This window comes from Alligator sinensis, unplaced genomic scaffold, assembly GCF_000455745.1.
Source record: "Alligator sinensis unplaced genomic scaffold, ASM45574v1 scaffold503_1, whole genome shotgun sequence".
In the NCBI taxonomy this organism is placed as follows: Eukaryota; Metazoa; Chordata; order Crocodylia; family Alligatoridae; genus Alligator; species Alligator sinensis.
The window spans coordinates 484,437-506,920 of NW_005842933.1; the positions used below are offsets into that span (position 1 = coordinate 484,437).

General features: G+C 41.8%; 1 protein-coding gene across 3 annotated transcripts in view; it reads right to left on the reverse strand.

The window, feature by feature from the left end:
* Window positions 1–22,484, reverse strand: part of PTPN14 (protein tyrosine phosphatase, non-receptor type 14) — a 92,783-nt gene that overhangs the window by 49,737 nt on the left and 20,562 nt on the right. Inside the window, exon 2 of one of the 3 annotated variants that reach the window (XM_025192474.1) lies at window positions 19,434–19,491. The exons of the other annotated variants lie outside the window; for them this stretch is intronic. The gene's annotated coding sequence lies outside the window, so the exon portion shown is untranslated. The remainder of the gene's footprint in view (window positions 1–19,433; window positions 19,492–22,484) is intronic. 3 annotated transcript variants of the gene reach the window in all.

Below are 22,484 nucleotides of genomic sequence, written 5' to 3' on the forward strand. Positions count from 1 at the left end.
GAATAAGTCATTCCAAACTCCATCCTACATTTCTGTATAGTAATCTAATACCATCTTTCACAATCCTCCACAGACAATTCTTATGCCAGCACAAGTGAGATGCAGTAACTTGCCACTAGACAGCACCAAAGTTCTGACCAGGCCTGCATGCTCAGGAATACAGCATGGTAACAAACTATAGCTGGCATTGAGAAAGCATTAAGGCATAAGGCTTGTTTTTATTTTTTAGCATTTGAAGAGTTCCTCTCCAAACCAGTTTTTTTCATGAGCTCAAAAGGTTGAATTTGGGAAGAAAGAAAATCTTTATAAATAAATAAAAACAGTCTAGTATGTCAAAAGTTTTTGGTTTTTTTTACCAGCTAAGAAATTCATGTATTTTCTGCTCAAATAACATGAAAACAAAGTTGTTTCACAAGCTTAGACTTGATATGATCATATGGACTGGAAAAAACTGCAAGATTCCCATTAGCATTAATAGGCTTTGAACAAATTTGACACAGAGGGGGAGCCATTTGCCAGTAACAGCGGTACACTGCCTCTTGGCTTATTGGGTTCTCAATGTGAATTTCACAATTTTTTGGACTGTGTGGTTCAGAATTCAGTGCACTGTGCAACACAGAAAACATGAGGTTGAAAACCAAAAGTACTGGAATCAAATAGAAAGACTGCCAGATTTGAAGACCTGCCTGCAACTGCCATGTGGAAGTAGAAGGGGCACTAATTATCCTTGTAATTTTAAATTCTGTGCAACGTGTATAAATCTGACAGCCCTTATGCAGGTACATGAAATTTTACTTATGAAAGCACCTTTGTAGATTAGTCCTCTGTGCATGTATTGACTGGGTTAGGTTCTATAAGTGCACAAACCATGATGTGATTAAATAGTAAGTAAATGCACTGCATCTCTCTTCTCCTGTATTTCCTTTGTATTACTTAAAAACCACCCCCACCCCCACCACAACAGTCCTATTCACTGCAAAAAGCAAAGAGGTGCTGAAACATGACTATGAAATAAACATGATGTTAAGAGACTGCCAAGAAATGTAAAATTATCAGCGGAATTCTGGCTCTACAACAATCAAGTTTCCTGCTAGTTTTGGAACCGGGACTTCAGCCCTGATTCCTGTAAAAACCTTAGATAAGCCACACTGCACACATAGGTGGCAGAAGGGGGGGCGCTAACAGGGCTTAGCCCCACAAACGCAGGGCAGTGATTGGACTGCAAGGCAGCAGGCCGTGGGCTTCCAGCACCTGCAGCAAGGGTGGGGAGGGGGAGGGAGTGGGAGTGGGGCTGGGGCAGGCACTGCACAGCCAGGGCAGGGCAGGGGACAGAGTCACAAGCAGCTTGTCTGGGGGGCACAGCTCCTGCTGCTGTGTGCACCCTGGGAGGCATGGGGGTCATGCCCCCCCAGATCTGTGCAAGGCAGGGCAGGCTGCCGCTGTGGGCTAGGGCCAGGCTGCACTTGGGGTGGACGGCGGTGGCACTGGGAAGGGGGCTATGGGTGGGGGGCCGCAGCCACCCCAAAATTCGCCATAGCCCCCCTGACCTGCTCTTCCAGCACCCCAAGCTCAGTGCGGCCCAACCCCCACCCTGCTGGGAAGAGCCTGGTGCAGCCCTGGCCCCAGCCCGCAGTGGCAGCTTACCATGCCCCACGTAGATTCGAAGGTACATGCCCCCCATGCTTCCCGGTGTGTGCGCAGTGGCAGGAGGCCCCCCTCCAACCCCGCACCCCATGCAGGGGGGGGGAGGCTGAGCATGCAGTCAGCACCCCCAAATATTTTTTTCTTCCTCTGCATGACTGCACAGTAACCATACAGAAACAGCAGCAAATACAGGGGGATATTATGATTACTAGATAAAATGCAGGTATTTCTATGCATCTCATGACTTAGGGTACCCCAATTTCTAGACTTTGCCCACTTCAAAAGACCTGCTTTTAATCCCACCTTCTGACAGTCCCTTTAGAGGCATTTCAAACTAAACTCACGTGGCCGCCAGTAGAACAAGTCTTTAAAAAAAATCCTGCGTTCAATGTTTAACACTGGCTAAATGGATTTAAAGGGCCTGGTAGGTAAATAGGAAAAACAAATTCAAAATTTGGTATGTTATTTTGGAATGTTTGTTAGTGTTTCCAGTATACAAACACCCATTTTAAAAAATGAGCCCTACCAGGAGCCGTATAAAACTTAGGATCCTGTAGTGGATAAAAGGTAAAAGGGAGTGGGGAATAGGTATTTTTAGAAGTCAACTCTAGTTTTACTCCTGGATACAGGGTGGTGATGTTCAACCATGAAGGTTCCAGAGAAAGCATTCTTGACATCACCCTCAATTGTGGTGGTGTAAGGGAAGAAAAAGAATCTCTGCTTTTCAGGAGATTGTGTTGGACCATCAGGCAATCTTCTTATTTCGTATGGCTGCCTTGGAGCAACAATTATAAATCCAGTTTATGGTTAGGTAACCAATCTAATGCTCTTGAGGAAAGGGAATGTATCTTTACAAAGTCACCGTCAAATCTGTATAGACAGTGTTGTTATGTGGTCCATAGTTTGATCAAGGTTGCCACAGTGCATCCATCATGTAAGAAACTGAGAAAAGCTCCACTGTTGGTTTAAAAATATACAATTCAGATGGGTAGCAGGGCTGTGTTAAACTCTTTGTCCATTCAGAAAGATCAGAACTTGGCCTATCATTTGTAAGGTACTGCATCTCTCTTCTTCTACATTTCCCTCGTATTATCATAACCCCCTCCCCCCCACCCAACAGCCCTATTCACTGCAAAAAGCAGAGAGATGCTGAAACATGACTATGAAATAAACAGGGCTTCTTATCTGAAATTAACGCTTGTTATTAAGTCAGTAGTCAAGGTGATGCATTTTTTGGTTTTATCTAAAGATTTTAATCATCCTATGTGAATAAAAAAGTTTCCAAATATTATCCAGACATATTTCCATTTGAAAAAAAACACTACAGCAAGAGAGATAAATATGTACTTTTAGAGGTCTTCTATTAAAAATTGCTCTGTTTAGTGGAGAAATAAAGAAATTTATTAGAGACGAGTAAGTTTGCACACTGTTACAAACTTACACAAATTAACTGAAGGTAAGGCTTTTGTCCATTCAGTAATGACAAAAGCAGGAAAAAACCAACCAATTAAATTGAAAACTAAGGTTTCACCCTCATATTTCAGCAACACTGCCATTTTGGCAATGTTGATATTTTGATCATACTTTGTGTGTATTTTAAAAAATGGTCTAGTTGGGGAATTTGGAATGAGAACAGTGACAATAGCTCTTGCTCCTAAAGCCATATAAAAGAAGAAGAATAAAATAAATGCTACTGCAGTTTGCCAGCCTGTAGCTAATTCCAAGGGGAATGGGAGTGAACAACAAGTCTGAACAAAGCCATAATTACAAGGATATCATTTCCCACAACTCCATTTAGCAAACACAAAAAACATTAAGAATATATTTCTTTCTATTTCTTCAGCAAGCATGCTCCATGTTTTAAAAAGCAAAGAAGTTGAGAGCTATCAGACAGTTTCTGAATGTCGTTAAAATACAGATTTTGATTCTGTAAGTCAGTCAATATCACAAGAGAGAAATCAGAGAAGTTTAGAAATAAAAGGAAAAAGTGATGATTTAAAACTTCATTCTGAGATCTAGATTTTGTCTCTAATACAGCTGTGTAAATCTGGAGTAACTCCATTTGTCCCCATGACTACATATTGTGTGTAGCACAGCACATATCAGTAATAAACTCTGTTTGTGACATCTCTTCAGCATATTTTGTACTGTAGTACAAGTAATCTGACTTCACTTAATGGGACACCTGATTCAATATTTTTTTTTGGATACATAACTGGTTCCTTCATTTTGAGTTTCATGGAAATACTTAGCTCCTCAGTTCATCCTTAATATATACACCATTTATACAGATTTCTGTTATCTGGGATGGTAACTTTCTTAAATCTCATAAGATAAGCAAAGTATGTTCTGGAAAATATTTGAAAAAGATCTTCTTGAAGAGTTTAGACAGCAGGATAAGGGGAGAACAAGAGAAGAGTATTGTTTGTAGAACCAATGCACCTAGAAGCCCTATTTATGAACCAGAGCCACCTTGTGCTAGGTGGAATACAAATACCAGAGATAATGGGGGGAAGGGGAGAAGGTGGGGGAGGGAGACACTCTGGCCAGAAAGGGGAATGCAAGGAACAATGCTGCTCCCTATTCAATGCCACCTACTGATCCCTGCTTGGGGACAAGGGGGAATAAAAACTTATTGCTACACAGTACACACATGATAACTGTCAGCTAATATTGAAGACAAATATATATCTCTATATCTAGATATAGAGATACAGTACACACACACAAGGAAACACTATCCTTTCTTTTTCTGGTTTCACGTTTCCTGGCAGATCTGCATTCATTGATTTGCATAAGGGATTTTCCCCAAGAGCAAGAAAACATATGAATTAAGGAAAGACAGATTCACAGACTGTGTCGCCACATGCAGGCATGTGCAGTTTGTGGCACCACAAACCGCAAGCGTAGAATGTTAAAACGTGCTCTGCACCGCAAATTTGCAGCACAGGGCCAAAATCTGATACCAGGATTTCCTGGTAGCAAAAAAAAAAACCCCTTAGAAAAGAATTGACGCAGAGCATGCGAAAGTAGCGTGCGCTGGAACAAATGTAGGCTTGGTCTTCCAACGAGATGCTCTGGCTGCCAGTCACAGTGTCTCTACTGCTCCATTTGTGTCCTGACTGCGTCAGCACACCAGCAGCAGGGAGGAGCTGAAAAAGGGCAGTTTGCCCAAAGCGGGACAATGTGTCCCGCAACAAAGCACATGTGCAGGGGCGTGCGCTTAAGTACAAAGTAGCGACACAAATTTGTGCTGCTCCAAGCGCATGTCCCTGCTTGTCTAGATGTGGCCATAGCAGGTATGTCTACCACCTTGGCATCAAACACTCTGTTATTTATTTTCAACTACCCACTACTGAGAGGAAAACAATATGATCAGGGGCAATCAGACTGCTTCCTTTCACTCTCCTGTAGCTGACTAATTTTAAGAAGCTTTAAAAATGAATCACCTTGGACTTATCTGAAAAACAAAATACATATTTTTACTAGTTACTTACAAAATGTGCATTACTTACCTAAGAGGTACATACAATTCCTTTACAATTGTTCCTAATGATGTAATTACTGGCTTGACAAACAGTTTTTCATAACTCATTAGGTACCTTTTTGGAGCCAAGCCTATCTATTAGATAATTGCATAACTATGTTGTTTTTCTTTCTCTTTTTATTGGAGGACAGAAGAGAATGGCTCTAATGTTACAAAGATCCAATAAAAATCCTCAAGAAGGAGAAAAGGTGGTTTTGCCCTCATGTAGTTACAGTTCATGATTTTAACTATCAATTATTCAACTCTTTTTCGTTTTACTAAAGGCCGTTAGATCAGGAGCGAACAACTACTTTGGTTGGTGCACCACTTAATGAGTTTAAGTGAGCTATTGAGGGCCACACCCACAAAATCTTTCAGAAGGTATCATTTTAACAAATCACAGATAAAAACAAATCATATACTAAAAATCAGCCACCTACAATAGTATTTTATTTCAAAATACACTGTTTGTCCTCATTTATGTTTTTTTGAGCAGTGTATATAGAGGTGATTGCATAATAGCTCAAAATAAAATCTTACTCTTGCATAACGGCTGCCTGTGCGCTGGGTCCTGGAAGCCAGGGGTGGGGGGCCAGGAGGTACATTCAGCAGAGCTCCTCCGGGTGGTGCATTCTGCTCCCCCATCTGCCCCACGGCTGCCCCTGCTTGAGGGTGGGGGGGAGGTGACTGCAGCTGGGAAGCTCCTGTCCTAGTGCACAGGGCTCCAGCTCTAACCCCTACCCAACTTCCACCCACTTGGCCACCCACAAGTGGCTGCTCATCATGCTGTGTGGGTGTAAGGCAGCTTGGAGCTGAAGCCCCACACACTGGGGCAGGAGCCGACTGGCTGCAGCTTCCCCCCCTACCCTGAAGCGGTGCAGCAGGGTCAAGAAGAGGAGGAGCCACTGGAGGCAGGAACTAAGCAGTAGCTTTGCTGCTGCAGCTGCAGCAGCAGCAACTCCTCAACTGGGAAGCTGTGCACACTAGCCAGGGCTGAGACTGGGGTGGTGCTGTCAGTGGGCGTGGGGCATGTGCAGGTGGGAACATAGCATGAGCTGGTCTGGGAGGGAGCAGGCAGGACTTGGCCCCAGGCAGGTGCCGCGGGGGTGAGGTAGCCGTGGGCCAGATGCCATCAACTGGCAGGCCAGATCCAGTTAATGATTAGATCATAAAATGGATTTATCACATTAGGAACCTAGCAAATGCCATATTGCATCAAAACACTAGTCTACCTAGTGCAGGACTGCATCTGAATGTGGGAAATGAGAATCTTATACTGGGCAATTCTAGAACAACGTGCCTATGAGGGAAGTTTCTTTGTAACTGAAGGTAATTTTTTATATATCAATGTTTCAGCTATGGATGGTTTTGTTATCCATACATATCTTTTTTTTTATCCTGCGAATGTTTTGATATTAACGCTACTTGTCGCAGGCACCATCATATGTTACTTATATTGTGCTGAAGAAATAAAAAGTTTCCCTTTTTTCCCCTTTTAAATTGGTTATCTTTTGTAATTTCAGCCTGCAAAATGAATTAGCCGTGGCCCTGTGTAAGAAGACATAAAAAAAAATGGTGCTGATAGATAGTGAATGTAGTGGGAGACATCTGTCTACCAGCCTCTGGGACAATAATTATGCCTCTCATCATTTCTAATCTGTAGATCTCAAGTACTTTACAGAAGGAGGTTGGTACCATTAACTTTATTTTATAGATGGGAAAGCTGAGCCACAGGGCAGTGAAGTTACTTGCCCAAAGCCCCAGAGCAGAATAGTGAAAGAGCGAGATTAGAACCAAGGTCTCCAGAGTTCCAGTCCAGTACTCCAACTACTAGGTCTTATTCATTTCACATGGGTTGGCCAATGGACAGGAATAACATTCCTTGTAGACCTGAACTGAATTTGAAATGATAGTGCAGAAACTGAAGAGCTCAGTCCTCTCAGACATGGCATACATGTTATTAATATCACAACATGATGCATAGGCCCACACATGCTGAAACACATTTTAGAAGCTGTAATTCAATCAGCACACTTTAATCTAAAGACATTTTAAAAAACATTATGTACATTGCTGACATTTTGATTGGTGACACCGCAGCAAGGCCTCATTCTCTGCAAGTGGATAAACTTAGCTTATGATGACGAATACCAGAATGAAGCTAGCTTGCTCTACTGGAATTCTACTAGCTAATCAACCAGTGGAAGCCTGAGGTTTTTGGATACTACATGAGCACCGTTTATTTGGGATTTGTGGTAGAATATCAAATACAGTGACTGTTTCACCATAGAAGGGTAATATTTTTGGAAAAGTATCATTAGTAGAAGTCTACCACACCCTGCAGCAGACCTTCAAAAAGATCAGCAGTTTTGCCAGAAAAGAAAACATTGAAGGAAAATGAAGATCTAACACTGAACATAACACATTAATCAATGCCAACTTTTAAATGCAGTTTTAAATAAAAGGCTCCTGCAGCCAGGAATTCCTGAAGCTGAAGTGAAAAGCTAACAGCAGCTGAAAAATGAGATCAAGCAAAACCAGAACCAGAATCACCTACCTGGGTCCTTTCTAGCCCTGGGTGAAGAAGCATACTGAACATTATTGAACTTTTAAAAAATATGAGTGATGGAAGTCTTGTGCCATTTCTTCAGGTCTATCTAGTGATAACACAGGAACACAGTCCTGCTGTATCTATTCACAGGACCAAATAAGGAGAGCTCCTATAACCTATACCAACAAACAAAACTCTTTAGATACACTTGTAACTTGTCAAAAGGGCTTCTTCCATGGTCAGTGGTAGGGTATGGTCCTCTGAAGGGCCCACTATTTCACAAAGCTCACTGGGAAATATATCAAACTCTCTGTTGTAGTAGATATTCCAGGTGAATTTTATGATTATCTGATGAGAGGAGCCATCACTCGGCCCTACTAACACAAGATTTGGGTGGAAGGGAGACAACAAAAGAGCACAGAGATACCATCTTCAGAGATAGCTCTGGGCGTTACAATCTAAGTAGGGTGTGAAGAAGATCCAGAGGTGAGCAACAAAGATGATAAAGGGTTTGGATTGCAAGCTGTACAAGGAAAGGTGGAGAGAACTAGGTATGTTTAGTCTGGAGAAATGTAGATTAATATTTGAAAGAAGAGGGAACGCAACTGTCCTCCCTTGCTGAAGAGCAGAGTACACAAAACAAAGGGTTTAAACTGCAGCAGAACAGATTTAGATTAATTCTTAGAGCGAAAAAAATCCTTACTATAGGAACAGTAGGAAAGTAGAACAAGCTGCCCTGGGGAAGTTGTGTAATCTTGCTGGTTAGGACCAAAGAAGATGCTTTTAAAAACCAGGCTACATAGGCATGGATCTGGGATAGTATTGGAATAGCACTTCCTTCATTCGTTCTTCAGGCTGTACTACATGATTCAATGTTCCTTCCAACCCTATAGTTCTATATTCACATTTCAGCAGGTGCTTTTGGGGGCATAAAGAAAAGATAAATACTGTTAGTGGACCTCCTTTGCTTCACCAGTACCAAGAAATGTTAGCAAAGTGAAATACCAGTTCTGATTCAAGCTCTAAAATGGCCAGTGTTGCCAATACTTTAAATCTTTTGAGGTTAAGCTACAGTATAATCTAGGACCTAAGGGAGCTCCAGTGTGAAAATCTTAGCACAATTAAAAGTCCACTCAAATCAAAGATAGTATTGCATCACTTGTGTTACTTGCAAGCTCCCTTCACTCAACTTATTACTTAGGGCTGTTCAATTTGTAAAGTGGCCAAGGGCCACACACCCCTCAGCCACACACTGCACAGGCCACATGCCCCTCTGCATGGGCCATATGCTCCATGAGCTGAGCACTGTGCCATGTGTCCTCCACCTGCTGTGCCATGTGGCAAGCAGCCACCCCACTGCACCATACCAGTACCCACAAGCTCTGTACACCATGCCATGTTCCTCTGCCCCACTCCTGCCACTGTACTGTGCCAACACACCACATAGAGGTTTCAGGTGCCCCCGCCACAGACACCCTTGGCCCCCTAGACAGTGCTGCACCTGACCCCCAGTAGTAGCAGCCACTGGAGGACTGAGACGAGTGGTACCTGGACCAGGATCCCAGGGGACACAGGTTAAAGCCTAAGGGGCTGTGGGCAGACTGATGGCTGCTAGTTAGACAGCCTGACTTTAATAGTAGTTCTCTCTCTCACACACTCTGTGAAACATGACATCAACATGTCAAATCTATTTGGCTTTTCTTATTCTTAATCAACATCAGATTGCAAACAAAAATGTGCATTCCAACGATGATGGACTTGATTCTGCTCTCAGACAGCTGGAAATCAGGAGAAACTTCACTGAAGGCAAAGGAAGTTAAACTGGTATAAGAGAAGAACCAGGCATTTAGGGGAGAACTGGAAAGTATACATATTGAGAACGGAGGCTTAGGCCACTCAAAACAAGGTTTGGAACCTTTCATGTGTAAACTGTTGACTCAAATCCAGCCAAATTCATTTGTGCCAAAAGAGCAGTTGCTGTTTGGTGGCCTATGTTGAATGAATGGCTCACAAAATTCCTAATCATCAGGTGCCAAACAACAACATCATATTCAGCATCCTTGCTGGCAGCCACAGAAGAAAGGCCAAATACTGAGTAAGCCTGGAGACTTAACTCAGCCCAAGAATTGCTCCTTCCCTGTGTTAGAATTGAAGTAGATAGACAAGACAGGTGGGGGGAGGAAGGGGGGAATCTCTGCCATTGCTGCTCACACCGTGCCTTTTCTGTTGATTAACAGAGGACCCCTTTTGTCTCTAGGCTGTCAGTCCAGCACTTTTCACCAGCATTAAGTTCTTTTGAAAGAAAAGAAACAGAGATGAAAAAATGCTCTGCAAAGTGTTTTGTTTTCCCTGCTATTTCCTATGGACCACAAGCTGTTACATGTGCATTGGCCTTGTTCAGACATGCAGGCATGATATGAGCCTTCCAAAACACACATTTCTTTCTTGAAAGACTTACCCAGCACATTCAGTCTTTTACTATCCATCATTTTTTCCATATTTAGAGAGAATGAAACCCGAACCACAATAGGTCCAACCTCCAACCTAGAATCTTTAGTTTTTTTAATGGTGCATTATACTTTTTGGACTCTTCAAGTTCAAATAAACCCACAGATGTGAAGTTAAACCTTAGATAAAAAAGGCCAGTAATAGCACGCTTCTGCAAGAGAGGAAGGCATGCCACAACCTGATCCTAATTTTCTACCCTTGAACTCATGAATTAATTCAGACAAATTACAGGGAGCTAAAGTACAATTTATAAGCAGGATAAACTCCCTAATAATCATCTTTAAATTTATAAGAGTGAATCCAAAATACAAAAAGACATATTCAGTGAAAAACATTAACTTTCTTTTGAGAATAAAAATTACAGAAATCTTGTTGTCTCATCTTTCAGCCCCTCACAAGAAAGGCTGAGCTGGACTTTTTCATCGATTTTAGTTAATTTGCACCAATGTGACAACAAACACAACAGTATTCAGTTCAGCTAGCACAATTTCCAGAGCATAGAGGGGAACTGAGAAAATAAGAAAAATCACATTCAGAGCTAAGGAGGGGGAAAATGTGCATTTTGGCAGGCTTTCAGTACAGATAACACATTTGTTAAAAGTATGCACATAATATAGAAAATCTAGTATAAGACATTTGGATGTTAATGGTTCATTAGCTATAGATCTCTAAAAGGTACTGAGCTTCTTATCCAGCAAAACACTTGCCCACATGTCTAATTTCCAGTATGATAGCTCTACTGACTTAAATGGACCATTCAAGTGTTTAGAGTTAGGCATATGCCTAAATGCTGTTTTGAACTAGGGCTTTAACTGAAGGCGCCCTTTCTACCACATTGAACAAGACCTTTTATGGTTATTCTGGACCTCGATGTAAAGGGAAAAAAAAGTTTTTAAAACTCATGATCAATTACCTACACTCCTATCATTTCATAGGCCTGAGTGACAAAATATAAAAATGTTAAATAAACAGGAGAATCTTTTATAGGCAAATTATTTCTGAGGTCAGATAATTAAAACTCTCACTTTTCATCCATGAAATCAAACCAATTTTCACAAGATGTCAGTTTACCCATTTTACAGGTGGGGAAACTGAGGCATAGGAAGGGGAGGGAGCTGCAGAAGATCACACAACAATAGTAGCACCATGAACTGAATCTGGCAGTCCCAAGTCCCAAGCCAGTAACCAAACCACTAGGATACACTGCCTTCCCTCCAGGTCAAGCAGATAGCAAACTTGATATGAAAAATCTCTTGCAAAACTTCCATCTTGTTTTTTATTAGTAATGAAGAGAGTTCAAAGTAAAAATGGGAAGCTCAGTGGATTATATTTGCGTGGTTTAATTATAGTCTGGTTTACCTTATGTAACTGCAATCCTAAGCATTAGATGTATAAACTAAAAAACGATCCATAGCTGCTCATGCCAGCAAATAATTCACCTGGCAAGGAAAAGTAGATGCCTCTTCCGGGCCCAGAGAAAACAACTCCTGTTAGATGCATGTCCTAACAGACAGATGTCCAAAGCTCAGTCTACTTTTTTGTTAACACTGACTAACTCAGTTCAAAATATGCTGTTGCCTGTCTTAAAAGATATATGTGACTAATGTAAGAGCCATCTCTACTGTGGGAAAACGGTATACATTGCAGGGTGAGTCAACAATTTAAAAATTCTTCTGGTAGCCAGCCAGGTTAATGGTCAAACAGGTTAGAGTATCATGCTGAAAAAAATAGTAGAGCTTACTACAGCAAGTGTAATGTTGACCATATTCTGGAAAGTACAGAACTGTGTAGGAGAGATATCTCTTTAATGGGGCAGTACAGACATAGCTTGAAATTGCCTTTCATTTATTCTTTAGGTATAAACAAGCCAACTACAGGCTTTTTAAAGAAGTACTCTGCTCCTAAAGAGCACTACATTCTAAACTGTCAAGGTTCCCCTCCCTTTCTCAGTAGAAAGCTGCATTTACACACTGCTGTTCAACTGGCACAAACACCAATGAACTCACGATAGCATTCACATGTACTCCTGTGTTTAGGTTCACCACCCCAAAACAGTGAGGTTTGTGGTATAAATTCCAACTTTTTTGTGTATTTGGGTATAGGTTTAGTTAAAGGACAGGAGTACATTTATTTGCGCTTGCAAAATGCAGGCTTTGGTGCCTGCAGTATATGGTAAATTAGCTGAAAAGGTATGTTTAAGTATTTTAGTGCTGCAAATCCTACAAGGCTGCCAAGAGTTAGTCTTTGACTGTCTAAAAGTCATCAGGAAATTCCTTTGCATCAGATTCCAGCCCCACAAAAGTGTAAAAGTCATTCATTTTAATGGCTTTCTATCCTGAAGCTGTATAAGAATCTAGGCCATTCACTGCAGGTTCTTTCTTACGCTAACCCACCTTGGAAACTATTAAGGTAATATTGTTTAAAATGAACCATAAGGAAGTCAGAAGCCCAGGACAACTGATCATTATTAAGCATCAGTGTTATGTAACATGTACACTCCTGTGTAAGGATTGTTGGGCACTGAAAGTACATTCCCTTTGGAGTGCTTATTAATAGTTTGCAATCCTGCAAAATTCAATAAAACCCCAATCCTCCTTTGCCCAGAGGTCTTGGAGACCTTCACAGCTCCACAGGTATGGCATAAACTAGTCAACCCTTATTAACAAACAATGTACAAATGATGGAAGACAGGCAGATTTTAAATTCTCAGCAAGCATAACTCTACGTTACTGAATGTTGCCCTGATAAAAGGCAGGACTATGCCAGCAGCTATGTGAATCAATGCCTGCCTGCTGGGTGAAGTAGATTTATTTTATGAAATGAATAATTATTCTTTGTAAAACCTTCAAAAACAGCTGAAGATATCAAGTGCAACAGCAGCTGCCAAAGATAAAACAGCAGACCAGTAAACATCTCACTGCACAGGAATTTGCCATCTTCCTACACTGAAATTTCTGCCAAATTCTTGTTGAGATTTTCAACTGCATAAGGGCCTCCACACAAATGCTTCTTTTAAACTCACTCAGAGACCTCAGGATCATGTTGACATCTAACTGTAGTGTTTTTAGTTAGACCCTGCCAGCAGTGTAAAAAACGCTGAAGATTTTTGGCTCTCTGAAAAAGGCTGCCTCTAGAACTTGTTCCATTTATTGTGTCTTAGCGACAGAGAAAGAAAGAATTTGCTCCACTACCACGCAGTATTAATTATCACATTCAATCGCGTTTTAATGCAGAGAAGCAGCATTATTGCAGTATAAGGCTTTTTCTGCTTGACTGTTGACATACTGGATTTTAAAAAAAAGTGAAAACTCATTAGCCCACGCATTGTAGCATGAGTAGCCACTCTGCAAAACCATCCACAAGTTACTGTGTACTCACTGATGATGCATGTGTTGCTAGGACATCTTCCATCTGCACATTCAGGGATGCAAAATCATTATTTTCCTCCCTCCCTCATCTGACAAAGCAGCTTGGTGGAATAAGCTTCTATTTTACTACTCTGGTGGGGGAAAGGGGAATTAAACAGACTGCTCTCATGTATTAATCATCTGCATACCCATTGTACTAAAGTTCTGCCGAACCTACTGGTGGAGAAAAGGGACAGATTAGTACAGGTTACCCATTCACTAAAACTCAGTAAAACTATGATCAAATCCCTCAGTCAGCCTCAGGGATGAAGGCATAAACAAACAAGAGCGGATCAGGTCAGTTTAGTAATCAAGTAATATTTTAAACAAACATTTAAAATTTTGTATTTCCATGCAGCATGACAAAATCCTTCCCCTAAAGAAGTTAAGTAAACCCTAATATTAACATAAAAGGCAGGAAGGAACATAAACCAAAGGAGAGATACAGGGTGGTCTCCAGTATGTTGAGGAGAAACTGTCCTTCTTCATTGGGGAATAATTCTGTATTGGTCTTATGTTGTGAAGTAGTTCATTTTAATGAAATGTTTCCCTTCCAATTCATGGACAATGATATTTATTTGAAAAGAGAAGAGAGAAACGAAAAATAAACTTTACAAAGGAAATGGTTTTCCTTCTAACACATCCCCTTCCTGCTACTAGAGCTTTCTAGGCTTGTTTGCATATTTTCATAAAACTATTAAAATGTGAGCTGTTTTTAAGCTAACAAATTAGGTGCTGTACAAGCTCCACATGAGAAACCAACCCAAACCATGTCTTTAGTTTTCACAGCTCATTTAGATGTTCTGATTTGGTAGATTTTATTGCAGTCATCATCGAGCTTTCTAGCATTTACAAAGATTAAAGGCTTGATCCTGTATGTTGCTGGGGACCTCTAACAATTACCTATTGCAGTAGGACATACAATGGCCTGTGGAATCAGATCAGTGTAATGCAGAGTTAGAACATCAAACTCTGAAAGGTCAATTGATATAGCCCAGGCTTTTAAGATGTTCACTGACTGAGTCCATGGATGGTTTTGGAGTCCCAGACAGGAGCAGTATCCCAAAATGCTTTGGGGCTCACTAAAACCTATGTTTTACAACTTGCTAAACAGTTTTTGTTTCTTTGAATTTTTTTCTGTATTGTCACCTTGCAGAATACAAGGTAGAGAACTGCAAATAAACTTGGCAAGAAATAGACCAGAAGTCATTCCATTGCTTTATTTCAGATGAGAGAGCTATTTACATTTTGTTGCTACTACATGTTGATGCCATTGTCTCACCTCAGAATTCCTCTGCAATAAAGAGGAATGGTGAACAAAAAACTCATGTCTCTAAAACCAATTTCCATAGAATGCTTATACACAAACATTTCTTTTTAGCTGAAGCTAATGACTCTCTACACTGAAGTCACTTTAGGTCACCCTTCTTCATTGAATTAAAAATATTAATTAAATCTGAAAGATTTATGACAGATGAAATGAAACCTTTGATAAATATATCCATTCTCTTTCATATTTTTAGGTGCAAATAAAAGAACTGAGGAAGGTGACAGATAGAGAACTCCAGGGAATTAAATCCTCAGTCCATAAGAAAGCCCCATGAGAAGCAGCAATAGTGCCTGTCACTTTACTCATGTCCCTCGAAGTTCATTTGAAAGCAGGGGGTAATCCAATGTCCACTCTGGTGTCAGATCTGGTGATTTTGTCCATTTGGAAATGGGCTGAAGCCACTAAATTTATTTCAGTTCCAAGAAAATGTTACTCAGAAGTTCTAATTTTTTTTTCACTTTATTAACAAGTGGCAGTTTTTTTACCTTCCCATTCTACCCCAAACCAAAGCTGTGTGTCTTGACAAAATCTCTAAAAGTAAACAGATACCTTATGGCTTGCTGCACTGTCATCTGCAATGCTATATGACCAGCTAGGTTGCTATAAATCCTTAGGCTATTATTTTTAAAATTCATTATTCATCTAGTTATTCTTCTCCCTCAGACCATCTGCAGCACAAATGAAGCTAGACTTGTAATTTTCCACTTCATTTAAAAAGGGAAAAAAGTTTTAATTTTCATGCATGTTCTGCTATAGAACATCACAAGAAATTTTAAAATCAACAATTTGGCTTCACTGAAGAAAATGAGACTCAGTCAAGCATAAAATAGAAACAAGGGAACACACTCAAATCACATTATAAAATAAATTTCAAATGGAAGCTTCTTTGAAACAAGCAGCAGTGGTTAGGTATTATCAACATTATAACTAAGGAAATTACACACACTTAAAAAAGACACTGGAAAATCTAATGGAGAAAAAACTTAGGGCAATAAAATGTCATGTTAAATTGGAGGAATACAAAAGTTTCTGTACTGGATCATCCAGGACTCTCTTTCTAACAGAGGTGAAGATCAACTGCTTCCATTCCAGTATTGTCCACCCCAAGGACTCTGGTCCTCCTTGAAAGGTTTTCTGGCATGGATGGCTCCTGAAAAACTACTACTTTTCTGAAATGTCAAAGGTGAAACTATCACAGAAAACCATGATTCCAGTGATTAGGCAAGGGACAAACATTATACATAAACCGATTTAAGTGATTAGAAACTGGTTTAAATCTGTAACAGAACAGACGTTCAGCGCAAACCTGGTTGAATACGATATCAAACTTAACTGATTTGGGTCAAACTGGTTTACGCAATGTCTGACCCAGACCCCTTCCTGGTTTAAGTTAAACCAGGGTCCCACAGCATCCCAGATGCTTTGCAGCCCTGGACTGGGCTGTCTGCTCCAGAACAGGGCTGGCCCTACCCCTCCGTTCCCTAGCTGGAGCTCCGGCAAAGCCGGCAGGCACAGCAGGGCCTGCCTGGCTTCGCCCTCCCCTCTCTCACAGCACGGACTGTAGCCAGCATATGACATTCTAGCTAATGTTGAGAGGTGCCTGGGTAAGGCAGACAGGACAACGGCAGACAGGACAGTGTCCACTTAGGGCTTTTTGGAGCAAATCACGAGGTCAGCTGGTAATGTCCCTTCGTTCCTTCCTTGGGAAATAGTTGTTTAAGAAGAGCTTGAACTAACAAGAGAAACTTTTGTTTTGTGGATGGGGTGCTAAATGCTATGTTATCAACTCCCTGCTGGCTCCCTCACTGGTCAGGAGCAGGAAAAAGGGGGAGCCCCTTCCTAATGAGAGAGTTCTGCCAGCTTGGCCATGTGCCCCCCACCTTAGCTTAGCACTATGGAAGGGAAGGGAAGGCTGCTCTCGCACCCCCCCTGGCTTCTAGCCTGAGCCACTGCAGGCATGTGCCTGCATTTCTTCAGTTCAGAGGGGATATCTGTATGGTTACAAACCAGTTCAGCTTAGCCAGTTTAGACTAACCTGCAAATATTGAATCAATTCGGGCTCACGCTTTTTGAATATCTGTCCCTAGCCTTAGGGTTTAAGAAAGTCACTCACTACTATAAGATACTTAATTAAAAAAGTCACAAGAGTTGACAACACAGATTCCTACAATATTCTTCCCTAAATATTATAGGCAGATAAAATTAGATCATTTTACAATTACTTCTGGGTCTCTGCCCTGGTAAAGGAATAAGAATAGGAATCCATACTGCATGGCATTAGCAACATTCAGCCCCCACAGCAAGAAGACCAGAGCCAGCAGCCACCACAAAGTGCGTATGTTTAGATCAGACCATCCAAGTGACATACTCATTCAGTGCCCGCCCTGGAAGTCTTCTTTGGCATGCCCAGGGAGGCACGTGGCAGCACTGGCACCTGCCTTCTCCTAGGAGTGAATGCTGCAGCCAAGTAGTATTTCCCAATGGCACAGCAGAGGAACAATGTACTCTCCTCCAGTGTCTACAGAAGCAGATATGACCCCATGTGTATAAATATCTGATAAAGATACAAAGTTCTAGAATGCAAGGAATTCAAAACCTGACCCTGGGGGAAACGCTGCCATTTACAGATCTACTATTTAAAAAAACCCTCCAAAAACAACAACAACAAAACCCCACCCAAAATGACTTTTAAAGCATCTCTTCAATCATTATTAAAGTACAAATAAATTCCCACTGGGTAGATGTATGGAAGAACATAAGAACAAGCCTCCTAAAACAAAATGAAGTGCAATTTCCTAACAATTAACATGAAAACATAATGTTTTCAAATGTCTGGTCATTGCTGTTGCAACACACACAGCCATCAGATTTCTCATCTTCAAAACATATTAAAGCAGGAAAAATTACTGGTTAAGGAATCTGGGATTTAACGTTTATATTTATGCCACATCTTCAGTAGAACGACTCCCATATCCATCCCCTCCATACTCATGAAAACACACTTTCTGGGCTAAAAGCATAGTATAATGCTTTAGATTAGATCTGAGTGTCAACAGCTTCTTAAAATATCTGGCACGAAAAGCTCAGCTTTCAACAATCGACACACAGAGAACAAGCTCCCCATTCATCCGACGGAGTCAGCAGGGAGAAGCGTTTGCCATCCTCAGCAAATTATTTTATAAACAGAGAATTAATGCTAAATCTTAAGTCTTCCTTGAAGGAGCTCTTATTTTTAAGCCCACAAGAGCATTTCACTATCCATTAAAATAACATTTCCAAGTAATGTAAAAAAATGGGAACAATTATCGTTATTAAAAAAGACAGAATAGAAAACACACACAACCTTTAACAATGTGAAGCTTGCCCTTGCCCCCCCCTCCCATTTTTTTTAAATAAATCAAACCAACAACCCCTTTTTTATAAAAAAGGGGATAAGCTAAAATGAAACGGACAGTGCCTTGTTTACAATTAGGTGTGCAATAAGCCCAAAGTATGTATTTCATGGTGCAGCAACTACCAGTACTTAAAAAGAAAAAAAATCACAGAAGTGCTGAAATAAGAGAAGGATTATCTAATCCAGAACTGCCCAATTTCCTAGCTCCCAGGGGCCATATGACCTGATGGCTGCACCAGGAGGGCTTGAATGTCATGTGGGCCACACCAGGTATGCCATGTGGATACTGCCCCCTAATCACCACTGCACCGCACATCCATGCACCCATGCAGAGGTGCTATGTGGACATTATCAAACCCCCACCAGACTACAGCCCTGGACTCAGCTTTAGCCCCCCCTGCATTGTTACACTGCCTCTGCCCCTTGGTGCAATGGCAGGAAGCAGCAGATGGAGGAGGGAGGAAGGAGCTTAGAAACTCTTGTGGCCAGTTGAGAGCCCATGGGCTGCACATTATCACTCATGAGCCACATGCAGCCCACCAGTTGGACAGCCCTGATCTAATCCAACAGAGGATTCTTCTCTCATATAGTTTTTATTGCTTTGTCCAGTATGATTCAAGCACTGGAATTTCCTTTTTATAGTCAGATGCCACTGAGATATTTATTCTGGCATTCAATCTAACTTTTCCTTTCTTTATTTTATCAAATTTCTGCTAGCTATAGCACTTTAGGTCAGTGGTGCTCAACCTCCAGCCTTCAGCTTAGATCTGGTTCCTGTGGTCCAGAAACTTGGTGGTGGTGGAGTGGTGGCAGCATCAATTGCCATTCCCCTGCTGCCAATTTTCCAGATCTGTGAACGGCCCTGAGGACCAGGTAACAAGGCCCTGCATGCTAGATCGCACTGCCACGCACGGTTGCTCCCATGGCTGAATCTAGGCACGCAGGGTTAGATTGACACTCAGGGTCACTCAGTGGCTGCATCCAATATATGGGGTCATGTCAGCACATGTCCACATCCAGCATGCAGGGCTGCACCCAGGGGCCAACCCACAAACTCATCCAATGCCACTCACCAGCCTCCAGGGTTGAAAGTGTGGGTGCAACTGCTTTAGATCAATCCTTCAGTTAAATCTAGAATACAACAACAGCCAAAAGGGTCAGTTTTCATTTTAACCACTTTTACTGTTATGCTCAGAAAAAGAAATGGTACAACTAGGAACAAAATGATGTAATTAGGAAAAGGGAAATTCCAATCTGGATTCTAGGAAAGTCTTTCAAACACTGCAGTCTATCAGGTGGGGGGACAGTTTTCATGGAGAGAAAATGGTACATGTTTTGCTGCAAGGAACTTTCAAAACTTGGCCAAGTGTACCATAAAGAACAGATTATTTTGATAACACTTAATTTCTAGCTCTGTTGTTACATGGTAAATCTTATTCTGTTTATTTGCTCCAATATTTATGAACTAGAAATGGCCAATTGTTTAGTGTTACAATCAGAGGGTTTCACAACTGGGGTAAACTAGAACTACTCCACCTTAGTAACAGAGCTCCACTAATTCATGCTATGTTTGGAGCTAGCCCAATGTCTGATCAAGTAACAAAGACAATAACAGACAAGGTTCCTTGGGTGAATTTGATATCTTTTATTAGACCAACCCAAACGGTTGGAGAATAGTTATTAAGCAAGTTTTCGGGTTCAAAAACCCTTCGTCAGGCTCTATTCTCCAACCATTTGGGTTGGTCTAATAAAAGATATCAAATTCACCCAAGGAACCTTGTCTGCCTATGTCCTTAGACCAACATGGCTACAACCTAAACCAAAGACAATAACAGCTTTTAATGTCTGGAAAAAAATATTCAGCTGGAACAGACCGAGTTAAAAAACACAAACCAGATTTGACTGAGACAATTATCACTAAAAAAATAAAAATATATACTGCATCTCTTCACATATAACCAACCCCTGAATATAACGCACACCATTTTTAAAGAGGTACTGTGAACAAAAGAAGATCTTACCTTGGGTAAGTATATGAGTAGCAGCAGCTAGGGAGTTGAGCTTGCCCCTAAATCTGTTGCCAGCCCCTCATGCCAGATGGCCAAGACCAATTCAGTACACTGGGGCTCGGGTTGTACACCAGGTCTAAATCCGTGCAGTGGGTCTGGCACCATGTGGGGTCTGCAGCCATGAAGCAGCCCCAACCTAACACAGAAGGTCCGCACAGTGGTGACATGTAGGGGGTCCACGGGGGTGCATGTGCACCCCCTGAGAGCATTGGTGCACCCCCTGACAACCAGCGCTCCCCAATTAGGCAATGGGCAGGGATGGTAGGTGGAAGCGCCGGTGCTCCCCCTGTGAGTGCCAGTCAGGAAGTGAGGGTGCCAGGAGAAGTGCCACTGGCACTTCTGGGTCAGCATGATTGGCCAGGGGGGACGCCCCCCCCCCCGCCAGTCACTGACTGGCCACTGGGAGAGTACATGCCCGCCCTGACTCAGGAGGCACCAGTCACCCATGTGTTTGGGGCTGCATAGCTGGAGGGCATGGCGAGTTCAGGACCACTCACTGGCTCTGGAGCCACATGCTGGGTCTGACCTGGCATGCAGCTCCGGAGCCAACACACACTGGGTCCAACCTAGCAGGGGTCTCCAGAGTCAGCAGGTGGAGTCAGATCCAGCACACCAGGTCTGGGGCCATGTGCTGGGTTGGACACCACATGCTGGCTCCGGCTACAGCCTGATTTGGTGAATGGATGGAGAAGGAGGCTCTCCACAGGTCCAAAAGTCTGGAGGTGGAGGAGAGTGTGGGAGACTATGGCTTCCAGACCCATGGCAATTAATACTGTTACCTCTGTACCCCTTTCCCCTCCTTCCAACCATCACCAAATTTATGGATATGTGAAAAAACCCTTTTATTCATGTGTAGTGCACATCCCAAATTTTTCCATCTGGATTTTGGGGGAAAGATGCAAGTTATATATGAGAAAGTATGGTATTAGCTAAGAGGAGTATTCTTTTCCCATACAGCATTGATAAGCTACAGAACTGATATAGAGTCCAGAAGCACCGAGAGCCTGATGCCAACTTCTGACAGGTAAACTGAACAGAATGGATGAGGTCTGCACTGAAGGAGAAATCAAATTGTACCCACTGATTCAAATAAATGACAGCCTGTTTTAAGGGGAAGCTGCTGCATTGCTGAACATTAGTGCAAAATGAAAGCTTTGGGGAAAATTAAAGGCTCTTAAGACAAGTAAAGCCATAATCTTAAGTAAGGCTTTCTGTGGCATGGGATGGGTGTCTCACACATGAGCAGATAGAGGTAGCTGACCATGTCTGAAGTCAGACAGAATAGATATGTATCTTATACAGTAACTAAATAAGATCTATAGAGAGCATAAGCTTTTGTGAACTTAAGCTCACTTCATCAGATGTTCTGAAAAGACAAGCACAGAGCAATGTATAAAATGGAGTGAGGGATTTGAAGACAAAAGGTGGGGGAAAAGGAAGGAGAGGAAGGGGGATGGAGGAAAAGAGGCAGCAAAATAAGAATCCATAGGAACAAAGGGGTCACAACAATTAATCCAGGTAATGGGATAAAAATCCACAGCAGCAACATTTATGTTATACTTCATACCTACAGAATGAAGAGCCATACTCAGCCTTAAAAACAATATGGATACTGTATTTACTCAAATAAGATTGAGGCTTTTTCCTCCAATCAGCATGGGGAAAAAGGTCCTCGCCTTATATTTGCATACAAGAAAACCTCATTAAATACACTGTCCATCATTAGACTTCTGCCAAAAGCAGCATGTGCTGACTAATAGAGACTAACTATGACGCTGATTAAATGCAGCCAATGCTGAGCATGCCTATAAAACACATGGCCCATACTGGGCAATCATGCCGATGCGAACCTATCATAAGGATAGGTTAGCGCAGCCCATCAGAATAAAATACACGGTAGTGTCCATTAAGCACAAACCCACATAGTGCTGACTCTTACAAGTCATAGTGAGTCACCACAATGCATGCAATTCAACTTCCTCTTCACTTTTCTCCCATTTCCAAAGATTCCCATTTCTTCACCAGCCTTAAATGTCTGGCAAACATCACCAAACA